Source organism: Ammospiza nelsoni, chromosome 10 (genome assembly GCF_027579445.1).
Source record: "Ammospiza nelsoni isolate bAmmNel1 chromosome 10, bAmmNel1.pri, whole genome shotgun sequence".
NCBI lineage: Eukaryota > Metazoa > Chordata > Aves > Passeriformes > Passerellidae > Ammospiza > Ammospiza nelsoni.
The window spans coordinates 5,174,756-5,199,629 of record NC_080642.1 but is presented as its reverse complement, the minus strand read 5'-3'; the positions used below and the strand labels follow the sequence as shown (position 1 = coordinate 5,199,629).

General features: G+C 38.5%; 1 protein-coding gene across 1 annotated transcript in view; it reads right to left on the bottom strand.

Moving 5' to 3' along the window:
• The window catches only part of NLGN1 (neuroligin 1), a 375,596-nt gene that overhangs the window by 317,272 nt on the left and 33,450 nt on the right, over window positions 1–24,874 (bottom strand). The window contains exon 2 of the mRNA XM_059479156.1: window positions 7,200–7,289. The gene's annotated coding sequence lies outside the window, so the exon portion shown is untranslated. The remainder of the gene's footprint in view (window positions 1–7,199; window positions 7,290–24,874) is intronic.

Sequence of the window (24,874 nt, the reverse complement as noted above, 5' to 3'; positions counted from 1 at the left end):
GGGTGCAGGAATTGTGGCTGCATTCCCCACAGCCTGAGCCGGCTGCTGCTGCTGCTCCAGCTGCTTCCTAAGGTGGGCAAATAAAACAAAATACCTAACTCTGTGTAATGGGTCAGTTCAGAATTAAATAATATGTACAAATTGAAAGGCATCTGTTTTTCCCAGCTTTTTGTTTTCTCTGCTCACAGCTGTTCTCAGTGTTCACAGTGATGCTGGGCTTGTGCTGCACACGTGAAATTCAGACTGCAAGGGAGGCTTGCAAGCTCACACTGGAAACCTAAGAGATGTCTGGATGACATTTTTATAGTCACAGGATTTTTTTTTAAAAAGGGGCATCTCCTATCAATAAAAAGGTTTATTTTTTTATCATTCAGGCTTCAATCAAACAAACTTCCACTGAAACAAACCAGGAAAGGTGATGTCAGGTAGGGAGGGGTTAAGAAGCATTTGTGTGCAGAGGGGATGTTGCAGCAGCCCTTGTTAAAGGAAGAATTCTGCCTTGTTAAAAGGAGAATTACCCCAAGGCAGCATTTCCTCCCTCCCCAGCCCCCTGTGGGTTACACTCCTGGGTGATGGGGCTGTTGGTGGGCAGTCCCAGCTTCACAGAACTTTCAGAGCAGATTTGTCCATATTTTGCAGTGGGGCTGGCACAGATGTGTGTGAAACATCTGCAGGAGCCCATGAGCACACCTGCTACAGTCCAGAGTTTCACATCTGCAATTCCACTGGCAATGCCTGCTCTACCCAACTGCCTTGGAGTCTGCTGAGGCCAAAATAAAACACTGGGATTTAGGGGGGATTTAGGCCATGGGAGCCTAAGCCCAGTGTTTCAATCAGCCTAAAACTCTGTTAGAGTCAGCTCAGCACCAGAAGAATCAATGAAAACACAAGGTTGAACTTGGCAACTCTGAATCACAGAGGTGAGCAACCATCAAGGAATGATCACAGTGTAATAATCACAAGATACAGAGCATGAAAGGGTTTTTGACAGGTGAAAATGAACACATTTACACCACATGCAGCAAAAATTTGAGTCTAAAATGAAAGATATAGTTTTCTTTTTGAGCAAAAATTTGTTGATCTAAAGACCAAAACAAAAATTCTTGTCTCTTCAGCATGTACTACATAACTGACAATATCTTTCAGCATTGTCTGATGTTTGATTGCAGGTTACCTTTCAAAGATTAGACAAGATAAATCACCTTGCATTAGCACACCTATCTGACAAAACGACATCTCAGAGTGGCTTGATAAAATATGATGGCAAATTTTACAGGTCAATAATCCCTGCCTGGTATGAGCAAAATCAGCGTTGTCCACTCCCTACCTACAGAGCTATCAGCAGTGGAAACAACCCAGCAACATCTCAAATGAAATGTCTCAAATCTCAGAACAGTCCCTGCAGCCATCCAGTTCATCAAAGTAAGAAACAAGCTGAGGAGAGCTCATGTTCAATGATGCTCTGAGGGAAAATGACTGCCTGGCATCAGCGCTGGAAGTAGGATGTGGCTGACTGATGATTTCGGATTGGTTTTTTTGAAAATACAGGGTAAATTGAGTAATTTGAACCAATCATGGAATATATTGTGCAGCACAACATTCTTCTACGCTGCAGTCTCCCTTCTGGGAAATCTGGAGTGGTGGGGGGTACATTTATCAGGAAAATAATGACCCCAAACAGACTCCTTGAAGCCTAAGGTGGTTTTTTTATAAGAGGACTCAAGGGAACTAATTAGGAGGAAATAGCTCCTCAATGTCCTGAGTGAACTCCCACTGAGAAAATAAACAATTTACTGATTCATGCAACTCCAGACATGCAAAGATAGTCATCTTTATGACATGTTTTTTGCAAATATAGAACATAGAATGGCATGCAGAGGCACTGCTTCATAATGACAGGTGTATATATTCAGGGACAGACACTTATCATCATTATTTGAATTTTTACCCTTGAATTTGCAATTAAGATATACCAAAGAGGTGTATAGTCCTGTATATAATTCAAAAATTAAGTTTAAAAAGTTGAAGTTACTTTCTATCTATTCTTATAGCCTTTAACCAATCTCCTCACTATGTTCCATTCATTCTTTGGAAAATGGGAGGTGCTGGAGTTTTGGGTGTGGGCAAATTGTCAAGGAGCAAAGGTTCTAGAACCAGCTTTGAAAACCCTCAGTTTTGCAAATATGGAATCTGTTGGGTCTTGTCCCCAGAAGAGAAAGCCAAGAATTTTGATCAAGAAAGGAATAAAGCCCTGAGAATGGAAAAGAGCAGCAGTTCCAAAGGTACAGACACACAGAGTGTCAGAGGGAGAGCTGGCAAGAACCAAGGACAGCACATGAATATTTAGACTGAGCATCAGCAGAAATGTCCTGTCAGTGTGATGTGTGCAATCATCCTAAGGGAGGTAACTGAAGCTTGTTGCTGACAACCACCACTTTTCAGCATTTCGGGCTGGCAGCTCTGTTTCTACACCAAACATCCCCATCAGTACTTTCATTCTATGGTAAACAAAAGAAAAATGTGTGTAGTTGATACCATCAGCAATGGGCCTATACGAAATAGTTTTGCATTGTGAGAAGCTGAAATGGAAAGAAATGAAGAAGTGAGATGGGGCCCCCAGCATAAAAGGGACATGGACCTGTTGGAGTGAGGCCAGAGGAAAACACAAAGATGCTCTGAGGGCTGGAGCCCCTCTGCTCTGGAGCCAGGCTGGGACAGCTGCGAGTGTTCACCTGGGGAGGAAAAACTCTGAGAACTTAAAGCCCTTTCCAGAGCCTAAATGAGTTACATGAGAGGTGGAGAGGGACTCTGAACAAGTGATAGGACAAGGGGGAATGGTTTGATTGTGCTTCCACAAGGTGGAATAGAAGCTTATGATAATTGGTGATTAAACATAACTGTGGCTAAAAGTTCTCACATTTGTTAGGACAGTATCAATAAATTTTGAAAAAAAAAATCTGTAAGTTTTTAGTGTATTAAACAGAATTATTGAGGACACCAAGTATAATAAACATTGTCCACATGTTCTAGGTTGTATTAGGTTCCATAAAAATATCATGATCGAGAAAGGATTATATATGGTACAAGATATTGCTGCAATTAAACTAACCTGGGCACAATGTTCACCTAACAATGCCTTGATGGAATAAGGTAAAAATGTGAAAGGGGGAAAACAATTATTCATCTCTGTCCTCTTTGTGTTTGGGGCACATGAGTAAAAATTTGGGTGAAAATTATTTGAGATCTACAAAATGTTGCTCATCAAATCAACGTTAGAATAAATTGCATCTGGCTTGTGAAAGAATTTTACTAGAAGGAAAATTTAGAGACTTCATTCTGAACTAGATAGCACCCAAAAGAAGATTTATGTATTATAAGGTCTATGCCATTGTACATTGGAGAAACATGATTGCATACAACTTCCAATTTCACCCTCCTTTCTGGGCAGTTCTCAGAAAAAGCCATCCAAACCAGCAGTCATTTATCTTTGATTTAAGCACAATTTGATGCCTGCTTAATATACACATAAGTAATAATTCAAGACAGCACAAAATGTGCATTTGACAGGCTTCCAAAGGACACCAATGCATTTTAACATTTTTGCATTTCCAGGCATAAATTCACAGGGGGCCTCTCACAGGAAATGACTTGAAAAATTCTGTGCACTAATATGCTCTCTACAAAGTACTCATTTGTTCAGTGTTTTAAGCAGCATGTTCTTCATTCTTTATTTCCTGTAATGCTTATAGGATTGTGTTATTCAGAGACCCTGTCACTATTTACCTGTACTTCAGCATCAAAATACCCAAAAACTGGGGATTTGCAGGATTTTTCCACTGTAAGATTGTAATGATGATAATAATCTACAGAAACTCTCTATAAAATATGACTGACAAAACTATGCCTTAGAGAGCAATGTTTAAATAATAATATACACACATAATGTCATTGTTATATTGATTTATACAGATGTGACATTACCTACACTTTATGTGAAAGAAAAACGACAGTTAATAAAAAGGAAAATCTTGTCATATAACTTATTAAATCAAGGAAAAATCTTAAACCAGTGTTGAGCAACACATATACACAATTCTCATCTCACACCTGCCTTCTGAAACATCCCCAAAGCAAGCATTTTATAAATAAAAGAGCAAACCAGCTCCTAGACCAAACTTCCTGCAACTCACAGCATGTTTGATCTGACTTGGCCAGAAAAAAGATTTCTCTAAACAAATCCCTCTAAATAAAACATCTTTTCCCCGAAACCTATCAGCTCATTATTGGTTCTTTAGGAAATTTTGCATCATTAACAGTGAAGGGTAGTTTCAAGATATTCATGAACTTGTTAGTGAAGGAGGATTAAAACATATCTTAGCCTACACTGGAAGTTTCTGAAGGTACATAGATTTACCAGCTGCAGAAAAAAAAAGTAGCAACACATTTCCTATATATACACCTTGCTAAATTCATAATAAAATTCCTGAGTGCAAAAAAAATCCCACAAAACCAAGTAAAAGACACTCTGACCAATCATTATTGCAACCAACATGTGTTTCTCAAATTGTTTTTTGACTCAAATCAAACCGAAAGCAGAGGACACCTGGAGGTGTCTGGCTCCTAATGAAAGAAACACATCTACTGAGACAAGATCGGATTTTGTATATTTGTTTTTCCTGTTGAAAATTGGTGTTTTCAGTGATTCATAGCCCAAACCTCTCCCCTTCAGCTCTGTAGTGATGAAATGACCAGACTGAAAACAGGCTCCTGTTTCAGACCCTAATGTCTTCAGTGATTCCTTAGCCCTTCTATCACAGAGCTCTTTAAAGATGATGCTTGGTTTAAAAGGACAGAAAATTAAAATATTAAGTGAATTACAATGGAAAGCATAAATCCTTATCCTCATCTAGATTTAATATTTGATTGTTCCATTGACATAATTGTGTAAAACAAGCAAAATGGGATGAAGACAGAAGAATGGTAAACTCAGAGGAGAAAGTTACAAGCAGGATTTTTCTGCAATCCATTTTATGGAAAATGTAAATAATTTAGAACCTGTGCACCAAACTTGCACCTCCTTTTCTACTGTAAGTTATTACGTGTACAAGATAGTTTTTTATGCTGTATCAATTTTTAAATAGACTAAATTCCACAGATTATGCAACATACCAAAAATAAGACACCAGTTTCATGAAAGCCGGTGCCCTTAATGCAATAAAAACAGGCAGATAAAGTGAAACTTAGCAGGTAAATAACACATTAAATCAAATATACCAAAAGAAGCAAAGTATTTACAATGTTGGGATGTTATGTATTAATACAAGTTATTCAGTATATGCAAAATATTGAATGGAGCACAGTAGTCCACCAGAAAAAACCCAAGTCATGAGGAGAAGCATCAAATGCCTTCTCCTGGTAGTTTGATGCTTGGAATGATCTAAGCTAGCTGCTAAAATCACTGAGTGAATCAAGAAGCAGGGAATGTCACATGTGAGCAGGAAGGCAGACACGAAATGCCTGTCAGGTGTTATGACAGAAATCTGAAACCCTTTGCACAGCATCTGAATCCCAGCCCAGCTCCAGAATCCAGCACAGCCTCCCTTCTGCAGGGCTCCCCAGGGACAGGGTCAGAAGCTTTTGGCGAGTGAAGGTGGCCACTGACTGCATCAAGTGTCACAGTCATATAAGTATGGGCCAAGCCCTCCTGGCCCTGCCAGACCAGACAGACAAACCAATACAAGAAAAACATTTCCTTTCTTCTAGCTTTAATCCACCTTGGGAGGCAGCATGGATGGTGATAAAGCCATGAAAGGGCACATAAATACCTCAGGACAGCTTCCACTCTGAGCCTGCAGGACTTTATTTTAATAGTTGAACAAGTACAAAAAGCAGCTGATATTCTCCTTTGAAAGCTGCTGTGTGCCACTGACAGCTGAGATGATTTACAGGAGCCATCAGAAACTTCAGCCTGCTCCTCTCAACAGCTCATTTTTATTCAAGAAAACAAAGTAAAATGGGCTTCACATTAGGCTCTCCTGCTGTCTTAAATCATTAAATAATTGTGCTGAATTCATCGTGACCTTGTGTTGTGCTCCTCTAAATATCTCAGAATTATTCTTCTAAAGTAAACCAAATCAAAGAAACCTATGATCCCAAATAAAGAGCCTAATATTGATAACAAGCTTTCTTTTCCACTAACAGCCAGACCATTACCACTCCCAGGCTGATAATGCCTGTAAATTAAAACATCCAGTGACATTTAAGCAAGCAGAGAGTTGACAGAAATTCCCATCAAGCCCTCCTTGCAAGGTTAAGAGAAGACCTTCAAGAGAAAAGAAATTTGATTGGTGATACATTTCCCAGGTCGAGAGGGGCTTCATACTGTGCCCTAATGTATGACTTCATTATATCATTTATATGCTTCTGCTCTGGCATCAGTCATCACTAACGACCCAGCCCTTCCTCATCCTTCACACAGCACTCATCACAACTGGCTCCTCTCAACATTTCTGTCCCTTTTTGACCAAGGTACTGGTTGCCATCTCAATTCATTACCATCAAAACATGACAGCTACAGAATTAGCTGCAGAAAAAGGAAGATTAGATTCCCAAAAGCAGAATTCTGGTCCTTTCAGCAGGGAGCTGAGCAGTGCCACTACCAGATTGCAGAGGTCCTCACCTCTCGGGCTGTGCTGCTGGTTATGAGCAGCTGCTCTGAAGCTCCACCAGTGGAATTGGCTAGCAGCTACCTTTCCCTTTCCATCCAAAATGCAAGAAAACTTCTTTTTAGTATTCTCCATCTGCAAGCCTGTCATTGCTTTACTCTGCAGAAGTCTAAATGCCTTGTGCTGCTCCTAACACAGGTAGGAGAGGGATGGAGGGGCTTAGAGAGGTCTCTGCTCCCTCCTTTCAGCACAGTGTGCCTTCCCAGGAGAGCTTTTGAATCTTCCAGGGAATATCCACCTGAAAGTTGCCAAAACAAACCCTCTCCTGCCTCTTCCAAGCCTTTCCCTGGTACAGGCTACAGTCTTCCCACGAAAAGTCTACTGGAATATTCCCACAGAAAGTCTACCGGAATAGTCCAAAACTGAAAGGACACCTTAAATCTTCCCCTCAGTCTCGCTGCTCCATCCCAAAGGAGGACACAGCTATTCTTCAGCAATGTTTGCCAAGCCAAATGTGCTTTGTATTGCCAGTACCTGTCCTGTGCTTCAATCCAAAGAGTAATGCCACCATTCCAGAGCCATTGACACAATCCGGAACAGCCGGTCATTATAAATCACAATGTCCTAATGAAGGATAAAAAGAAAAGGAACATTTATGTGGCAGACATATTTCACAGCACATTTACACTGGCATTTTTCAAGAGCTGAAAAGGTATATGGATAGAGGGTGAGAGAGGAGAAGTGAAATAAAGAACTATGATATACTTGCAGGGTGTCTGTTCTGAGCACAGACAAATTTCTGAAAACTTTTTAAAGGTCATGGTTCCTTGAATTTACACTGAAAACTTGAAGTTTTTTTCCTTTTACCTTGCTGATCTTAACATGTCCTTCTCCTTTGTGATCTCATGCCATGCCAAAGCTAGTTACTAACTTTCTTAGGCTTGTTGTTACTGTTGAGGAAGTATTATATTTATGATGCACTATATTACAGTGATAATTAACAACAATTTACGTCAAGAGTTTTCATTATTGTGATCCCTGACACGAAATGCAGTGCAGAACACAACAAAATAATATTAGTAATAGAAATACAAACAAGAGATTCAACTCTCTGTACAGTTCAAGGAAGTGGCACCTATTTTAAGGAGATCTTGCTGGTTTTTAGAAGTGTTTAACCAGCATGAAAGGAAACCTCCTATGAGCTTGTGAGCTTTGATGTCTGAAGAATTTGTATTGCCATTTAATTCTTTTAGCTCATTTCTCCTGTGCAGTTCTGAAGGCTTCATTGTCACTAGTACTCTAGAATAAATTCAATAATTGAGAACCTTAATTTTTAGTCTGCCTGCTTGACCTTCATATCTTAATCTACAGAGAACATCCACATCGGACATCATGACAACAGAAAAATCCCATACAGCCTTTAATGCCCTTTTAAAGGCTTCAAGCATCTTACTTTTCTTCCTTTTTATTTTTTCTTTTTTCTTTTTTCCACTAGGGATTGCTCACACTTACAGCTGGTGAGGGATGAGCAGGTTAATGACAGGACCATAAAATAAAACTCCACTTAAAGTCAGAGTAAGCGTAGCAGCAAGTACCAGGATCTTCTGAAAACCTAAATGAGTCTGCCAAAATGGTTACATATGTAGCAGGAACCGCAAGTAAATCCAAGTCTATGGTCCTAAAGAGTAAGTGTAATCACTATTTTATCTCCATTTAAGTGATACATTAGGACAGAAGGAACACCACTGCTTTCCTTGCTGCACAAACAGATATTTAACAGTGGTAGCATTTATGCAAACTACCTATTAAGCTACTAAGAAAGTGCCAAAAAACGCAGCAAAGTAATTAAATAATGGACAAGGCCTGAGTTTTAGTATAAGGTTTCCAAACCATAAAAGCAATGCCAAAAGATAGTATAAATTCAGTATTGTTTGAATGGAGTCTTGAAGTCCTGTACTCTAATCTACTCTTTATTACTCATCCACAAAACATCTAGCAATTTTTATTACAAGTCTCATCCATTACAGTATTAAACTTAAATTCAATATACACTGCAAGGTCATGATCCTGCTGGTAATGAAAAGCTGCGTCTCATTGAGCCTGCTTCATTTAAGGCTTAGATCCCTTGACCTACTGAAAAAAATGAGCCTCACAAAAGGCGCGCTCAGATGTCAGAAGGAGTCGGCTCGGCATCCAAGTGGAAAGTTTACTTAGCATCTCCAAAAGCTTTAATTGCACACCAGGCCCGATTTATAAACCCTTCCGATGTTCATGTTCTGGAAGAAAACCCCTCTGGTTATCTGATGTCGAAGTTGAAATTAGTCCTTTGGATCAAATAACCACAGCACAAAACAATTTAAGCCCGCTGAATGTGCATTTTACCTGCCGCTGGCTACAGCGAGCCCATAATCTTTGGAATCACTACCACTTTACCCAATATTTGCTAAGTTGTGGGTTAGACTTTGTAGTATTGCATCAGCAAATGTAATAACATTAATAATGCTGGTTTTGAAAAGGTAAATAGCATATTCTGGTCTGAATATATACTAAGGATGAAGTCAGAGTGACATAGCCCAACCTGTGACATTACTAATTATAGAGGACCTTAGATTCTTAATATTTGGAAACAGATGTTAACATTGACAAAATCCTAATCCTTAAACCATTTTCACATCTTTATCTCCTTTTGCTTGCTTAATTATTTTCCTTCCTCCCATCTTATTACCTTTTTAACATCTGAAACTGAGTGATTGCTTCATGTGGAAGCAGTGTGATACCTTAAATTGTTTGCATTTCGATTCTGGAGCATACAGCCAGGATTTGTCAAACAAACAACATAAGGCATGTGTTCTTGATGAGGTAGGTCAATTAATACTAATTGTAGTGCTCCTGTTATCTCACTGCCCTTGTCTCTTGCCACTAACTGTCCAGATAAGGACTTCTGTGAGATAACAGACCCAGACCAGCTGCAACACCCATCCAAAGGTAGAAAATTGCACAAAACCTGTCTAGTTATTGCTTAGCAACAGCATAGTACTGCCTTAGTACCTTGATTTGCCAAGGCAGTTCTGTTTTGCAGAATCACAGAATCCTCTAGGTTGGCAAAGATCTCCAAGATTGTCGAGCCCGATTGCCAACCCAGCACTGCCATGTCCACCACAAAACCCTGTCTCCAGGTGCCACATCTACTTTTTAGTTCCACCAGAGATGGACTCCACCATCCCATCTGCCTGTTCCAATGCTTCCAAGACCATTTGTTGAAGAACTTTTTCCTCATAGTCCATCTGAACACAAACTCACCCAACCAAAGCAACTTGAAGCCATCTCCTCTCACTCTGTAACTTGTTACCCAGGAGAAAAGACCAACCCACACCTGCCTACACCTTCTTTCAGGTGATTGTAGAGAGCAATAAAGTCCCCACGAGCCTCCTTTTGTCCAGGCTCTGGAATGCATGAGGATAAATTTAAAAACCCCTCTATGATATTTTTCTTTTCTGTCTGCACATGAAGATCTTTTCCTTTTTCCACCCAGAACTCTCCTCCTGGAGATATTGGATCAGTCTCATAAAAGTCTTTCTTCCATCTGCAAAACCAGTGAGAAGGAAATCAGTTGTACCTTCATATTTAGAGACATATTTACTGTTAGCCACACAATTTTCCCCCTCCCTGGTGTGAAGAATTACTTTCAAGTCAGTTTTCTGTAGCAAAATACCTGCTTGTGAATGGCTGTCAGGAATAAGGGTTCCTAATCTGGCTTAATGATCTAAACTATAGACAAAATAATAGACAAAAAATAATAGACAAAAAAAGAATTGGACTTCTAGCAAGGGTGCTGGGATTTGCAAACCATGCTGGGAATGCAAAGACATTATGGCAAAAACAGAGTCACTGCTGCCTGCATTGCTCTCACTGTGAAAACAGTAGTAGAACCCATCCCAGAAATTTAAACACTGAGTGCAAGATAAAGAGTGGAAGACATATTTCATAAATCGAGACTAAAAAAAAAAAATTTTTCAACACTTAGGGACTTCATGTGACACTCCCATTGTTAGGAATGGGAGCTGAGCCAAAGTGGTTATACTTAAAGGGAAGAGACAGTTTGGAACTGTTAAATGGAAATATTTTGTACAAAATGTGTAATTAAATTGTGGAACACTCTTTCATTGTAAAATACTTTGCTTAATAGCTTAGGAGGATGTAAAAAATACTTAGATATTGTAGACATAGGGACACATGCAATATATCATATCCAATTAGTCTAAAATAGTGTATTAGTCCCCACTTGTAGCACAGAAAAAATTCATCTTCCTGTTCAAGATACGGTGCTCTCAACCACTGGGGTAAATATTAAAACTGCTCCCTAGAAGTACATGTCTAAAACTGGCAAAGCAAACAAGAAATTATGAAAAAAAACCCATTTTTCATACTTCAAGGAATGGTGTAACACTGATCCTTATATGCAAAGCTGAGCCTTATGTCCTCATTAAAAAGATGTGTTTTCCACAGACAGAGAAGGAAATTGAGTAGAGCACATGGGAGCTAATTCACAGCTCATTGATGGAATTCTTGATCTACTGAGGGTCAAGTGATTACATCATTGACCACCTAAAGCATTAATGAGCAAAGCCATGTCACTTGCAGGTGGTTTACAGCTGAAGTGACATTACAGGAAGGAGCAGGTGGTGATGAGTCCTGAATATGCTTTCTATCCACAGAAATAGGTGAGGGGGATAAAAATAACAAAAATCCCCAGGCAATAACTTTGAACAATTATTTGGCTGCACAGAGTGTTTTGAAGGCAGCAGAAAAATACAAAGTGGAGGGAGGCAGGAAGAGGCTGATTTCTCATTACAGAAAGAAGGCAAAGCTTGCCCTTCTCTCATGTCAGCAGGAGCTTGGTGACACCTCATTATTTTGGAAGTTGCTACTACAAACAGCTCTACCAAACATCGAGTGACTAAAGCACCTGTTTCCACTCTTGCCTTTGTCTCTGTAAAAGCATTGAGCTTAGTATATTCTCTTTAGAGTCAGGTTGGCTTTTTTTGCCTTGTCTTATGCCAAAATATTCATTTGTGAGTGGAAAATCCCTCAAAATAGCATATCTGAAAGAATAATAGAACCAGCAACCATCAAACTGCAGTAACACAAATATTCACTGAGCAAAACAGTGGATCTGTCCCAGGAATTAGAGCTGATAACATTGCTCTGCAATGACATTAAGGCTGTTAATTTAATGGTAACTTCACATTCCGAGGGGTCTTGTTCTCAAACTTTCATTACATTTCACAAAGGAAGTTAAAATCATTCTTTCTTTCACCCAGCACGTGATACTTTGTAAGAGCAAACTGCAAAATTAAAGTAATTTCAGAAGAGATTTCAGATACAAATCTCTGAACACACTCAGTGGCCTGTCAGGGATGTGCAGCAGACCATAGGAAAACACAGATCATCAGTGGCAACAGTGTAAATTTCACCTCTCCCTGCTGAAAGGCATCACAATGGCTGTAAAAATAAACCATTAAGATGCCCCAGAACCTCAACACCAAGAAGGAGATTTGAACTGTGGGAAAGAAATGTCAGTGTTATTACTTGAGTTACACTTCTCACTTGCTAAAACTTTTTTTTTAATTATCTACAACTAAATTATCTTTGCAACTAAACTTGATATTGTTCTGAGAGTTAGGAGTAAATTCAGCACTGTTCTGTATTTTTTATGGCCAGTGACTGTGACAAAATATTCCTAGACGAGAGTAGGCTGCTTGCACATCAAATTGGTAATAATCCATATTTTGCCCTAACGAAATACTCCTATATTAGTGACTAATCTAATCCCAACAGATATATGAAAATTATCCTACTATGACTGAACTCTGCTTTCAATTTTTTAAAAAAATCTCCTTACTGTTTTACCCTGCCTTTTATTTAAAGCTACCACAATTTTAAATCACCTGGAATTACCTTAGGTGGCTATTGCCACTTTCAGCTGTAGTTCACATGTAACAAATATTATTTCCTGATTTAGGACAGTGAGAGAGCCTAATGTGCAACCCACTTTATTTGGTTTTTGAATAAAAATAGACAGTTGAGAAGAGATAGCATTTCCTTGAAGCCTCTTGTGGATTTAGAAAGCAAACCATGTCTGCATAAACAAAATATTCATTAGATTGTGCTAAGAAAAAACTGGAAAAACAATGGGCTTTACAAAGGGTAAATTTTGGAGAGGCGAGTATAAGAAAATTGATGTGAATTAAATAGAGTCCAGAAAATCAAGTGTAGTAAAGGAAGGATATTACTGCCTATACTTGTTCCAATAAAACATTTACAGAATGTCACAAATGGGAACTGGAGCTGGTGTGCAGAAGCAGAGGATGAGGAAAACTCTATCAAGGATAAAATGACAGCACCAAAAGGTAGAAGGAATCCAGAATACAGGAGGATTATGTAAATGATAACAAGCGCCTGAGGCAATAAAAATACTTGAAAAATGAAAATACTTTCATTTTTCAAATTTAAAAATGAACATCAAATAGTGCAAAGCATCTCAACTAATACCAAGAGATATTTTAGGCATAATTATACACCTAGCAACTGACAGGCAAGAAAGGTGATGGGGTGTAAAGGAGCAGGAATGCTATACAGCAATTATTCCTGTACCTTTCTCTAAAACTGAAGAGGGCAGACAGTTGCCTAAGACTCAACACATGGAAATGATGGTGAGGAGTCAAAAGAAAAGGTGATGATACCCAAAGTGTCAATTAACTTGATTGTTGTTCATAAAAGCCATAAAAGACCAGAGCCAAACAATGCTCATCTAACAATACTACATGAAGTAAGCACAGAAATTGAAGAAGGTGTAATGAAAATTTATATTTAGCACCATCATTTCAGGAGACTGGCATGGGGCCAAGCAGACACACAGCAAGAAATTACCAGTCAGTTCATTTCCCATTAGTTGTTGAGCAAGCCTTAGACAACCATTAACAGGATCACACTGGGAGGAGGGGAACACGAAAACTCAGAGCATAATCAAGGACAGCTAATATTGTTTCAGGTCATGCCTCAGTAACTCAGGTTTCATTGGGCCTGTTGCTGCCTTGCCTGGCAGAGGGGTGCACTAAATGTCAAAGATGTTGGTTATTTAGATTGTCAGCAAACATTTCACAAAGCTCCACCTTTGGTCTGTGATCACCTCCACACAGCAATTTCTGACACTCTAGGGAAAGGAATCTGAGAAAACAGGAGGTGCAGATGATGGCTGCTCTCTAGGAATTTATATTTCTATTCACTGTGCTGTGCACATGATCCATACATGTATGGAAAATGACTGGATGTGACCACAGTCACACTGGAATATTGGAAAAAATTCCTCTGCTTGGAAGGACAGAGCTGGGGACAACAGACAGCTGAGAAACTGTCCTTGTGGGAAGAATTGCAAAATATATACCCAAAAAAAGGAGGAACAAGGAGTTAACTTAGAAGGAAATGTCAAATACAAAGGTGAGAGATGAAAGTAAGACACAAGTGTTTAATGTAGCTAGGATGGCCAGCTCCTCAGCTGGGCTTAGTTTGTCTAATTCCTTTGATTTCCACTAAGTAAAGCCATTTACAGAAGCCACGCCCCTTGCTTGTTATACCCTGATTTGATGAGAGCTTTTTCTAAACTTGGCTCAATTGCTAAAAAGAGGGATGTGGGATTTGTAATGAATCAGGTCTGCATTCTGTGTTAAGTTCTTCTGGTTCTGGTTTTTTTTTATTATTATTTTATTTTTCCTGAAAGGGCAAGCAAATAACTCAAATCCCATGACAGGTTTATTGCAGAAAGAAATGGTAATATTTGCATCATAACGTTTTTTTTCTTGGAATGCAGTAAAGTACTATAGAAGAGTATCTAAGTAATTTCTTTGGCTGAATTACGTAGAGAAAAAGAGCATGTTGATTTATACATGGGCAGGTTTTTTTCCCCCCTTCATTTTATTTAGAATAAAGCCAAGTGGAAAGGGAAGCTTATAAAACAGATTTGAAAGAAAACAGCCCCCTCCCACAACACTTGACAAATTCCAAGATTTGCTTTTCCAAGATATACTCTTTTGTCACCAAAGTGCTGTGTAATGGATTGCTGTAATAAAATTATTGCACTGGAATGATCTGGTTTACATAAGAATTCTTAAGCTTTTCTTTGCCTTTACAAAGAATATATGAAAGCAAATTAGGAATTAGCTGCTAGGTTTAAAATAGTTGAGTGTGTTAAGAAAAATGCAGATGTGTAATCCTGCAAATGTATGATAATTTAACATAAATAATTCTTGAATTAATTAAAGGATTTACAGGTTTGTCTCATGTTCTTTTTTTCTGGCTTTTCTTTTTGAAAGCATGACTCAGAACAATCATCCTACACATCCTGGCACATGGAGCCTTAGGGGTGGGTTTAGTGCACACAGCTATTTATAGGCAAAATTTCGTATGTCTTGGACCTCCTCAAATCCCAGAATCTAACACATTTTTTACTTAAGGAGCCCTCGTGGCTGTACAGTCTTGTAATCATCCTTAGAGCCAAGAGTTGGATAAATCAGAAAAAAATCTATTCCTTCACACAGGTCTTTAATTGGCCTGAGATGATCTCAAGAAATGAGAGGCACGTCTCCTCTCACTCTGAGCAGGACGTATGGATTCTGAAGCACTGCTAGTCCCTGCCAAATTGGGTGTGTGTCAGAGGGGAAGGCAGAAGGGAAGATGGATATTTTTTAATGTTCATAAGATCTGGATGTAATTTTTGACTGTAGGACAAAAGCAGTGCCTCATTCAGCAGGATGACAAAAGGTTATTTGACACCTGGCATAAAATACACTTCTTGCAAGAGCCTGGCATGAACACCAAAGTGACAATGAGTAAAATGTCAACGTCTGTGCAATAAAATCATTGATGCTGAATGTTAAACAATCACAAACAGAATACTAAACCTTCTAAGAACATTATGCCTCTTCTGTGAACAGCCAAAAATTAGTCAAACCTAAACTGATATTAAGAAAATAAACAAACCTAATGTCCCAAGACCTTTACCATTACCTTTAGTGTCCTAGGACATCAGGTAAACTGTAGGAAGCACACAGTGCCACTTGTTAATGAATCACAGGAGATAAAATGACATCAGTCCAGTTAATGGATACTGTTCCTTGCCAAATCTATGGCTTTAAATTTAATTATAGTTGAGCTTCATCAATCATATAGCAAAGGAACATGGTGATGAAGACTTGAACTCCAAGATCAGCCCTTAATCAACAGGCATTTGCCTCATCCTCATCTAATACACTTGCCTGCAGAAACCACTTGGTAGAGAAAAGGGAGCTGTGATCTGTGAAGCTCTATGATTAATGGCTGCATTAGGAGAATTCCACCCTTGCCCTATATCTATAGCCCCTCACCACAAATATAGATTAAAACACAATGTTTGGACTCAAACCTAAGAGTTCTCTGATTTTATAATCATTTTACTGTAATGCTACTAAACCATGTCTCCATGGGACAGCCATTTTTGTCTAGGTTTCCCCATCCTTAAAATAAGTTACTGGTGTGGTTTAAGATCTTTCACTGGATTGCAATGATTAACCTTTACATTTTGGGTAGATGGAGGTTCCTGAGACTAAAGAAAAAATTTTCATTCTCATCATTAGTCTGGATTAGCACTTCATAAGGAAAATCTCCTTATTGTGAAACATTCTTATTTCTGTGTAAAATTCACTGGGAGAAATGTTGGGGCTTTCCTCCCTCCTTTCCTTTATGTAATTGTATGAGAGGAAAAGGAATAGAATTAAAAAAAAATGTTTAATAACTACTGAATGTCATAATATAAACACACAAAATACCTCCCCAGCAATTTATTGAGTCTAAAATCAGATCATGGGAAGGACAGGTTGTCCTTCAACTCAGGAATTAAACACTACTCCTTTTCCTAAAATTCTTCTCTGATTCAAAAGTGGTCCTGACAACCTATGGTCCTCAAACATTTCTGAGCACCTCAAGATGGAAAATATTCTTTATGCAATCCCAAATTTTCCTTCCTCCCCACTCAACACCCACTGAGGTTCCCATTCCTGCTTCTGTCCCCAACTGCATAGAGAAGAAAGAAACAATCTGCAAGTCTTTTTTTCAATAACTAAGAGTATCCACAGAAATCTACATCTCGCCTACATTCAGGCAAAGCAAAAGAACAATCCTGTTAAATACTCAGCCAACATTTCTACTGACCAGAGGTACTTGGTCATCAAGCATGAGATTCACCGCAGGAACACTCTCAGAAAACAGCAGCCACTCTCAGAAAAATGTTTATCTTCTTAGCACTAGGTTTTGTGATATTACTCCTCTTCCTGTGTGTAATTTAAAGGACATTGTCTTGATCTTTAATAATTACGTGCTAAATCAAGAAGTGTCCACTTCCCCACACTTCAACTGCAGGGAAAAAATTACTGAGAAGAGTGGTTTTGTTGTCAAAAAATAATCATATAAAACCAGCATGTAACAACAACAAAAATGTGCTCTTTCAAAAAGGCACTTGCTAGGTCATTATGCATTTCTGAACAGCCATCAACTGGGAGCTAAAAAAGTTTAAACAAGTAGCACATGTGTATGCCACTTCTGCAAAACTTCATACCAAAGCAAGTGTATTGTATCTACAGCACTAATTAGTATCTAACATGAATACCATAAATTCAAAAGCGTTAATTAATCCCCACTATTTTTCCTGAGAAATAAGGGGTATTAGTTTCTTTGGAGTGGGAGAAACTAAGATTTAAAAGCTGTGCTAAGACTGACTGATGGCAGACAGGCCTGAGGAGGTCAAAGCAGGCTGGATTCTCAGACCATCCCCTCCAAGTCCCAGTCTCTGGCTGATGGATGACCATGGATCAGCTGCCTCCAGATCTCACACAGCACTAAACAAGAGATCACCATTGGTCATATGGGCTTTGCTGTCTGACCCTATTTTGCAGGAATATTAGCAAAATCTCCATCCCTCCCATCTGCCAAGACACGGGGCTGCCTAGTGCCCAACGCTCAGTGTGTGCTTGTGCCCAAATTAGCTGAATGAAAGGCAAATTCGGGTTGAGTACAGCCCTATTCAGGGATAAATAACCAGGTATCCAAAACCACAGGTTCAAAAAACCCCCAAGAGTACCACAGAAAAATCAATGTTAGGATTCAGAGTGACCACACTGCATAATGCTCTGCTGAATAACACAGTGATGAGCAAGGATTGATCAAACCTCAGATAACTCTTTTATGCAGCTTTATTATGTTTAGAGCAGCCAGGGCACACTGAAATTTATTAAAAAAATATTGTTTTAATCACTAAATCACCATGTCTGTCTCTGGAACACCAACACATTCAAGAGAGGGGGAAGAAAACCAACAAGCATAATGTAAGCTGCACAAGATCAAAAGCAAGCAAGAGTGCAATTAATTTCATCCATTTTTAGAAGTAATTGTCTTTGCACCTTACCCAAAATTTAATGAGCATTACTTCTCTAGCATGGCAAAAAGCTTTGTTCTTTTGAGTTAATTGATTTGTAAACGCAGTAGGAGAAGTGTATCTGAAGTTCAGTAACCTCGATAGTTGAAAGAAATGGAGCATTCAATGGGTGTAGTGTAAAAGACTGCTGCAAACCCTGGAAATGTAACTATGGAATTGATTTCCTGTTTGCAGAAACTCATAGGCAGTATGTGTGCATTTCACAATTTCAGTTATGCTCCTTATATAGTCTCTTTTAGTAATTATTGTTTGAAATATTTTCTGTCCCCTCCTTGTTGCAGAGCTCTTCATTTTCCAGAACTTCACAGCGTATTTTGTTTTCCAGTGACAGAAAATCAGTAAGGACTGAATGGCTGGCAAAAAAGATTTCCCACAGAAAAGGGAGATTTTTGGGTGGCAGAAAATGAAGATTGGACAGATTTGTATATATTGCACCATAGAGGACTGGTTTGAATATGGTCCAAGGACTGTGGGTTCAAAGCACCAGAAAGAGCCAAGGCAGCAAAGGAAGGAAAAGAAAGGCTGTGGCTGCTGTCTAAGATGAAAAAATAAAATTATTTCCATTTAATATCTTAAGGGTGGAAGAAGCCAGGTTTACATTTCATTTTTGCCCCTTAAGGAAAGATTTAGTACAGTATTGTTTGGTATGTAAATTCTAGTTACAGCCTAATGAGATTCCTACCAAATATTCTATTAATGCTAAAGGCTCTGTTCTAAGATTGTACTTACATATGCTGCTTATCTTTTTGTCATCAGGGCTCTTTTATGCTCCTGGATGAGTTTCTCAGCTGGATCATTGTAAAGTACACAAATTATGGGATTGCTTACCTGCACTTCTAGGAGATTAACTCGCACGTTCTCCCACCACCCACCTGGAACACGAAACACCTTTGTGAGCCAACGAACAAATCCACTTAATCAGTGACCCAAATGTGAAATGCAGACATGGTGTCACGTATAATACTGGCATAAATATCACCTCCCTGCCTCTCCACTAAATTCTGCAACATCAAAGGCAGCTGATCTCCTGGAATAGTTTATAGGAGGCCGGGGAATAGCAAAGCCATCTCATCTCTGCAGAGATTTCAGCCTGGAGAGGTGGTGTGATACGAGACTTCAAAATGAGCCTCGTGTCCCCGGAGGGAAGTTTGCATTACAACATGCAATGCTTCATTACCACGTGTATCACTGTAATGAGGAGGTACTTATATCACTGAACTTGCATTACACAGAATTATATATGCACCATGCAGACGTGGGCTGGAGGATTGCACTGAAGAGTTTAGGTATTATTTCCTTTCCCAATTCACTTTTACCAGTATTTGTACCTCAAGCAGAAGTGAAAATCAATTTTGAATCAATGTTACTTAATTTAGGCTGCAAGCACTTCTGTTTTAAAAATTATCACATCTAAATTTCTACATGATACTGTGATTAGCAATGCTAAAATATAATGTTAAAATATAAATGTCTGATAACCTATTAAAATCCTTTAAATGTTCATTTAAAACTATACTGAACCAGTAGTGCCTCACAAATCTTAATGAGCTGAAGAATATCTTCTCATTCAGATTAATTCCTTGAATGTTGGAGAAATGGCTATGAGCTGAAAAGCCAGCAGGCTTCCTCTTTCAGTTTATGACAAGAAACTAGGAGGAAAAATATGTCATCTATTAATTCAAAAATTTAGAAGAAGTGGCTCTGGAATATCAAGCAGTTAGGTAGAGTTCCCTCTGTACTCGTGAGGTGTTCAGCCTTTGCACAATTCATTTCCTACCTCTTTAATCTAATTTGGCTCTTCTGACAAGTGGACAAGTGTGCTATGCATGCTTGGCCATTTTCTGATGTCAGAATATCATGGAAATTCTGTCAAATGATCACAAAAAAACCCAAATTACCATCAAAATTGATGGAATTTTTTTTTTTTTTTATTTTTTTTTACTAACAGGTATGTTACCCAAAATAAATTTTGGATAATCTTACTTTTATTGATTCTTACTGCATCTCAGCACTCTCAGGACACTTTTATGCAACTAATTAAAATTATATTTTATATGTTATCATCTAAACTAAATTCCTACTTACACATGGTTGACAGAACTAGAGCAGGAAGTTAATATACTGAATTAAGTCATATTATTCATCATTTTTAACACCCTAAAACTAAAATAATATAAATTGTGTTAAGACTGTAAAATTAATATTCTGAGTAATTGCATGTTAAGTTACATACAGATAGATGAGTATGAGCATGTGGTATTTCTGCCTAAGCAAAACCAACTCCATATTTAATAAAAGACATGGGTTTTGAAAATCACCTTTTGTTGTTCTAAGTCTTTCTGTAAAAAAAAAAGACTTCCTGTGAAATCAAAGTCTTTCTGTTCAAGTCTTTCTGTAAAAAAAAGAACTAAATATTTACAACTGCATTTTTTTATTGCTCGTTTTCAACTTGATATTTTCAACTTAAACCCAGGGGTTTAAATCACTCTCTTTTGTCAACCAGTGGAAAATCTACCTATAGTTTCATCCCTGGGACGTGGCACGGGCCATAATTTTTCTGTCAGGAAGGTAAATCTGAAGGCGCCCCTTTGAAAGCGGGTATTTGGAGCGCGATTAAAGTCCATAAATACTGGCTAATCCCGTGGCTTTCACGAGATGTACTCCCTGTTCCCAAAAGAGGTGCTCCTGGCTCTTTGCAAGCCCTGTGAGCAGTGTCACAGGGAGCTCCAGCTCTGCCAGCTCATTGCAGGATGCACGGGGTGGGATCGGGATCCCACTTTTCTGCTCCCGACCTGCCGCGTCTTTTGGATGCCCCTTCTTCCCGAGCCTTTGGCCAAATGGACTCCTTCTACGCTGGTCTCTTCCAAAATGGAAACTGCAGGATAAATGTGCAGGAATTTGGTGCCAAGGCATTGCCTGGAGCCCTGGATAAGGCTGGGGGTGAAGATTCCCTGTGCCACCCTAAACCCGCTCACTTTCACGTCTGCAGGTCTGGGACAGGAAAGCACCAGCCACACATTTCTGTTTGTACTGGGAGGAAAAAAACCCCGTCCCTAACACCAAGCCACATAAATCCTTCATGCAATCGTTTTATTATCTGTGCATCTGCAACCTCGTCTCGCAGCCAGAGTGTTTAATCAACAGATTTTTGTTCTGTCCTCCCCGTTCATCAGGGGAGTGCTGGCACGTTGGCTCAGCTCTTGCACATCCTGGCTGGTTAAAGGGAAGCAGTCCTGGCATTTTAGCCCCAAATCTACTGCATTTTTACTGCCCCACAGGTGCCCTGCAGACAGAGCTATGGGGCTAAAAATATTTTTAAAATAATAAATTAGCTAATTTTCCAAATGAAGGAAGGTGGCCCTTAGTTTCCAAGTGGCCCTCAGTTTCCCTAACGCAGTACAGGAGGCAAACTGGCAAACAGAAATAAAGAAAAAAAAATTCTAGAACGTATCTATTTCCCCAAGTATTTAGTACTCATTTACCCTAAAATCAAAGCTAACTAATGTGTTCTCTTTAAATATACTTATTTTTCAGTTGTATTTGATTTTTTTTTCATGGAATTGTGCCTCACTTCAACTTTTACTATGCTCCATGGGCTCAAAATAGATTAAAAAATTGCTGCCTTCTGTATTTTAAAGATATAAGAAAACTGTATACCAGGGAAAAAAAAAAGAAATCCACCTAACAGTGAGGACTAATATGCTGTGAAATAATCTTCCAAGGAAATGGTAGACTTAAAATGAAACTGGAAAAAGCATAAGGAGCATTAAACAGAGGGATAGGCCTGAAAGAGATATACAAGATGAATTAGGTCATCTTTTTTATCTCTATATTCAAGTAAAATATCAGTGAGAATATAAAATCCAATAATTCTGCACACAAATGTCATGTCATATGCAATATAATGCTTTAATCCTATTATGTCTCAAATTTAATTGCAGTTTTTTAGAGAAATTGAGGGAGGAAGAGCCCTTGGTGTACATACAGATTAGATCCAGTTTCCACTCAGACAAAGCAAATAAATAGGCCATTCAGGTCTCAGTTTAACAACCCACATTAAAAGATAGGCATGTTTTCATTTGGAAACTCCAAAGAGTGATTCTGGCTTTTTAAATGCAAAAAAGACATCCCCCTATCACTGCAGATGAAATAAAATAACAGATGAAATTAATACTTGGGAAATAGTAGGTTTGATTTCTGTTTCTCTGCAAGGCAATTTTCATTTCATACATATCCAATTAATATGCTCCATTTCCAATATGTGGATAAGTTGTTCTTCAGTAGCTGAAATTTTCTTTCAGCTGTACTTTCACGAGAGAAAATTCCAGTAAACATGGGGGCACATTGCCACTGATAAAAATTGCCATCATTTCATTCACATCATCTCAGTAATAACAGAATAGAGCAGCTGAGGATGAGCTCCATAAACTTGTGTTCAAAACTCAGCAGAAGGAAAAGGAGCAGTTCCCACATTTGTCTGCTTTTTTTCTACATTAATGTGAAACTTCAGCTCAGGAACTGTTGGCTGCTTTGAGTTCCCAATGTTTCCAGTCTGAAGCATCCCAGCTGATCTTTAGGCACCACTGAAATAAGCAAGCTGTACAATAAAACTGGCCAATTTTGCCTCTTTGTGCCTATGACTGTGATTTTATTTTTCTGTGTGGGTAAGGTAGCAGGATGCAGCATAAGCTGGAGCACCCACTCATAGATTCCTGTGTGCACCTCAGGGCCTTGCCAGTGTGAAGCACCCTCATTTCAGGAATTTTGAATATTTCCATATGAAATCTTTGCCTATTTGAGCACCCCAGAAGGACACGAGGATGCAGGGAAGTCAGTTCTCAAGTGCTGTAAGGCAGCTCAAGTTTTCCATTACAATTTTTGTGACATGTGTGGTTCACTGACAGAACAGATGCTAAGGCACCGTATAGAGCATGTCTGGCCTTACAAGGAAAAACACCTAACAGGTTCATGTCAACTTTCTGTTCAGTGACCTCTTCAGTTTTTCTGTTTCCTGTGCTCCTCTCAGATTAATCCATCTCCCTTTTTGGCAAGCTGTGTCAATTTTTAAATGGTTTTCTTTGCTCTTCCACACCAACAGTCTACAGAAAATAAAAAAATTTCCCCATGGTACATCCAACTCCAAGGATATAAATGCTCAAAATATAATGATATAATTATATGAATAGCAAATCTGACTTTTACCACATCTTTCTCATTACCTCCTTCATTACAGACAGATAATAGATTTATTCCATGGAACACGCAATGTAGATCCCAGAAGTTTAAAAATAACTTTGGTTAATATTTAATAAGAACAATTTTGTATAAGAACAGCTTAATAAATGCTCACTCTTCAAGCACTGCTATGGGATACATTTATTTAAAGTAAATCAAATGCCAAGCTCCTTTACTTCAGGTGTTAACACAAGATAACAGCAGAACTGGAATCAGATGGTGACCTGAACACTTCCTTAAAAACATTTGTGGCCAAAACCTACACCTCACTGGTTATTTCAGCCAGAAAACAGCATTTGACAGAAATCTCAGAGCAGTTGTTCAAATATGACAGCACTGCTTTTCAAGAGGATTGCAACAGGCAAAAACATCATGTATTGCACTATTGAAGACTAACTCCAATATTAAAGAAATAGCCCTCTGAATGGCCAACAAGATTATTAAAACCATGTTAAATCAGCCAAAAAACATCCCATTTACATATTCAGAAATCACAATTTAATAGATATGGGTACTCAAATAAGACATGCATGGCTAAAGCCATTTCTTAACAATCACAATTGCCTAAAACTTTTGTTTAAAGAGAGAAACTAAGACCTGTTGATGTTCCCTTTGGAAGGGTGCAACAATTTGAAATCCAATTTGAAACTCAAATGTGAGCAGACCTGGAATGCCTACCTTTATTTAGAAGTAGTGCGGCACAGAAAACCCAGTGCATGCTGAAGTTGGATGATTTGTTTCAAGCTTCACTTTGTCTTCTATTTAGAGCACAGAAGAGCTGGAATGATCTCTAAGTACAGCAGACAACAATTTCCAACCCACCAGCAGGGTAGAGTCCTGGTTTAAAACAAATTAAAAACTCCCTCTTGAAAGCTGAATGCCACAAAATATAATTTTCATGGTATGTGCATGCATTAGATTGCTCCAATTAAACTTGTAAAAAAGAAATAAATAAAAAAGCTGTTTAAAAAACGGTTTCAGGTACTTCAGCTATTATTCATGAAAACGCTGCACTTCCCCGCATTGTGGCTTATCAAGTATAAACTGGAATCCTACATTTTAAATGAAATGATCTGTAAAAGTTGCCATCTTTGTGAACATGAGATATTAAATAATTTCAGAGAGGAATGTGTGAATCAATTAGATTCAGCAAAATAGGTTCTGGGTATGTGAATATTGCGGATGCACCGAGACACCGTGTCAGAGAACAGTGCTGACTCCAACATTTTTCTAAACAAAGCACTCACCATCCCTGCTAGGAGATATATAACTTCATTTATACCTAAATGCCACAAACCCAAGGATATTTAGATTAATTAGCTATGCTGCCTACAAACATACCTCTTAAGAAAAAATTATTTGTCCAAACCAGTGTTTTTAAAAGTGAGTTAAAGATAAAATTGTTTCCTACACGTTCTCCCAAAGGAAAGCTTAGCTATCATAAATTATTATA